The sequence below is a fragment of the Lactuca serriola genome, chromosome 4 (assembly GCF_051521515.1).
Source record: "Lactuca serriola cultivar US96UC23 chromosome 4, Lser_US96UC23_V15, whole genome shotgun sequence".
Taxonomy (NCBI): Eukaryota; Viridiplantae; Streptophyta; class Magnoliopsida; order Asterales; family Asteraceae; genus Lactuca; species Lactuca serriola.
Genome location: NC_136411.1, coordinates 35,303,297 through 35,307,586, shown reverse-complemented (window position 1 = coordinate 35,307,586; position 4,290 = coordinate 35,303,297).

Genomic DNA, 4,290 nt, shown 5'->3' with positions numbered 1-4,290 from the left:
ACCGAATTATTTCTCCAAATTTAAAATAATGAAGGAGTTCTTTATCTTACTATTTTAATGAGTTTGTAAAAATAAAAAATATTGTTGTTAATATACTTACATTTTGTTTAAAACAATCTAAATTTTATAAAAACTAATATATGAAAATTTTTGTTCTTCATATCAAAAAGCTTTTTAAATGTTTGCTATATATATATATATATATATATATATATATATATATATATATATATATATATATATATATATATATATATATATATATATATATTATTAACTTTTCGAAAAGAAATTTTCAAAACTATCATTATTTATATATCACATTTATTTAAAAAAAATACATGTTCAAAAAATTAATATTAAAAAGACTAATCTTCATAAATGGTTAATATGGTTTCTAAGAATATGAACTTCAGTCCCTAACTTTTTTCAGTGTCATAATGTCTTTATGGTTTCAATTTCTATCGTGTTTGGTCCCTCATGCATATAAAAAGGAATTTATACCATTTTTAAATTATTTTACATTTTATTTAATTATAACTATTAAAAAAAGGAATAAATACCCCTCCTCTCACCCAATCCTACTTTTAGTTTAAGAATCTAGTGACCCTAACCCTTCCCTCTTCTTCATTTGAATTCCAGTGACCACCACCCCATCGATGCCTCCGCCCAATCAACTGCGAACTTTCGTGCTTCCCTCCATCGTCATTTCACTAACACCTTTGCCCCTCACCCGCCTCCGCTTTCATATTCTGCTCCTTGCCCCTTCCGCCAATTATAGATCAGAAGTATGAGTATTTGCTTATACTACTAAGTTTCTCACTCATACACACACATCGACGAGTACATCATAAACTTACATGGGGTTCTTTCAATTTTGTAAATCTTTAGGTTCTTTTCCAAATAACTATTAGATTATGCCATCAGTAGAAACAACAAAAGGTTCTTGATTTTATTGGAAACCAGTCGAAATATAGAGTTGATGCTTTTCGGTTTAACTGATGTTGCCAGAATTTGATTGGAAAGTCTGGATATCAGCTTCCATAACTCGATTGAGGGTAATGGGAGAAAAGCTCACTATTATATATCGCTCTCTTCTGTGTGTTTGTGTGTGTGTGTGTGTGTGTATATATATATATATATATAGGGTTAGGATTAAATATGAATCACATGTATTGTATGAATGTGTAACTAAGTTCTAGTCTTTAGATTAAAAAAAATAAAAGGATATGATATTAGGATACATGTTACTAACATGGACTAGCAATTACTCTATAATTACACTTAATTAATTATCAAGGCAAATATTAAATTTTATGAAGAGAGAGAAATGAAATTTACTTATATATTAGGCAACTAATTACATCAAATTAATTAATAAAAATCAAATCAAATGTTATATTTTATTTAATACATTCAAATATATGTTTTTAGCATTTGACGTAATGAAACATATATGAACTTATATTTTCTATCTTTCGTTTTTATAGAATACGATTTTTTCAAATATTTTTTTTTACAATTAAAATTCTTTAAGAATATTACGACATAAAAGAAGAAATATACACCAACTTATTTACTGTATTCTTTATGAATATGTAACTACTCTTAATGAATATGCACAATTTATAATTTTAACTAATATTCTTTAAGAATCTATAATCATTTTTAAAGACTACGTACAAAATTTATACTATATACTACTATTCTCTAAGAATCTGTAATGGTTCTTGAAGAATTTTTATTTGTTTTTTTTTATGGTTTTTGGATGTCTTTATCTTTACCTTTTCACGTTAACCAATAAATCATTCAATTAAAAAATTTATTTTCCTCGTATAAACAAGAAAAAGAAAAGTTACAACATTTGGTACCAAGATTATATATTTTTTATTAGAAAAAAAGTTTATATTAAAAAAAACAACAAAAAAAACTACATTTCCGATGATACACTTCACAAAAGATTGAGCATACTTGAACTCAATCTGTTCGATTATTTTTGTAGGTATGAAGATATGTGGGATTGAACATTCTAAAGAATTAGTATAAATAAGGACATAAAGTTAATTCCGTAAGTTGAAAGCTACATATTATTGCTTTGTTTTTTTACTTAGTAAACAATAATATATATATATAAATATATATATATATATATATATATATATATATATATATATATATATATATTATATATATATATATATATATATATATATATATATATATATATATATATATATGATTTTAAATATATATTATTGCTTTGTTACAAATTTGTAAGTTTGTCCTGTGTGGCCAACTTATGGTTCAAAATGGTTATATGTTTTCATAAGAATTTGTATATTTTTGATTATTTCCCTTATACACTATATGTTTGTTTATTATCTATTTTTTTTGTAACGTTTCATTTTAATGGCTTATTAATTGATTCATTTATTCAGCATAATTATTTATTGTTAAAGTTATTATTATTTCCTTATATAATGATTGGTCTAGAATTGGTCACACATTCATACAATATTTGATGATTATATATGATCCTAACTCTATATATATATATATATATATATATATATATATATATATATATATATATATATATATATATCAAACTTGCACTTGAAAATAAATACATGCAATCAAGCAAGAGTAATTTATTTTGATTGTTGGAGGCGAAATTGAGTTGCTAGTGTGTCTATTATTCTTCCTATTTCCCATTCAATTGAGTTTTTGTTAGTTATGACATGTTTTCAATTTTCAGCTTCTGATTTTAGGTTAAGGTGTATCATAATTTAGTTGGTGGGGGTAGCAAGAAGATGGAGCAAAAGGGTTGGGATAGGGGGTGGCGGTGGTCGTGGTTGATGTTGTTGGACAATGATGGTGGTGGTAGTAGTTGATGGTGTCAGTAGTACTAGTGTATGGTGAGGGTAATGGTGGTGCACAATGATTGTACTGATAGTGTTAGTGGGTTGATGATTGTGGTCCAGTGAGGGGTACCCGATGGAGGTGGTGGTCTTTGATCAGAAATGAGGTGGTGCAGGAGTATAGGTATAAGGTGGTCCTAGTGGTAATGGTGAATGTTGACTAGAAAGGGAAAGGCAATGGGTAGGGTATGGTAGGATAGGGTAGGTTAGTGTATTTATTTTTTATTTTTTATTTTTTATCTTTTAAAGGTGAAATTAGTAAAAAAAAATATGAAATAAATTTAAAATGGTAGAGTAAATTACAGAAATGGTCAATGTGGTTTGATCAAATTTGTAATTTTGATACCTAACTTTAAAATTAGATAGGTTACATCCCTGTGGTTTGTGAATATTACACTGCATGTTCTAGCAAATATTGTGTTTCTAAATGCACTAATCACAATTTAGCAAATAGTTAAATAATTTATTAAATGAATAAGGGTATTTTAGGGGTTTTGATACATTCAATTAATGGGATCATTTAATTAAATCCCTTTAATTAAGGAAACAGAATAATTAGGTGTGACCTAATCTCTCTCTCTTTTATCTCACGTCTTCTTCACCTACAAAAGAAAAAGAAATCAAAGGAGTCGGCTTCACAGTTTCACCATCATCTCCATCGCTGATCACCACTCGTACATACACACCACCACCAAATTCTTCATTCTTCAAGGAATCAAAGGGCTTTAAGAAACTATGCAGGTACCGAATAGTTGTAGGTTCAGATAGTACACCGATTGCCTTCGCTTTCTTAATCGACAGCTCTACCACCAACGACTCCAGAATCTACTGTTCTTTTGTCGCAATCGCAACTAGGAATATTAATTTTTTCCTTTCTTATAGTTTCTCTATATGAGGCCTAAACCTTCTAATCAGTATTCTTCCTGTTGTCTTTATTTAAGTGCTAGTGCTTTAATCGTTAGTTGTTCTGCAACAATTTATTTATACAAGTTTGATTGTCTCGAGATGTTTGTTTTGATTGTCAAAAGTGTTAAATTGTGTAATATCACTGAATCGTTAATATGTTAGTTCCATTACTAGATATTGAACACCCATGCCCCTGAGGTGTTGTTGAACATCATCCATGGAAGCTTTAAAGTCTTCGTTCCTAAACCCAATACAGTTAAATCCTCACCCTTCAAATTATGAATTTTATTTTGATGATCAAAATGATTTTGATCAATTAAGAATTCATTTTTTACCTAGTGATTCACAATAAAATTTTGGTCACTTTTTTTTTAATATAGTAGTTTTCTGTTGCACTCACATCTCGATGATTGAATCCAATTTTTTTGGTTTGTTTAACATTCTAAAATTTCATTTTGCATTG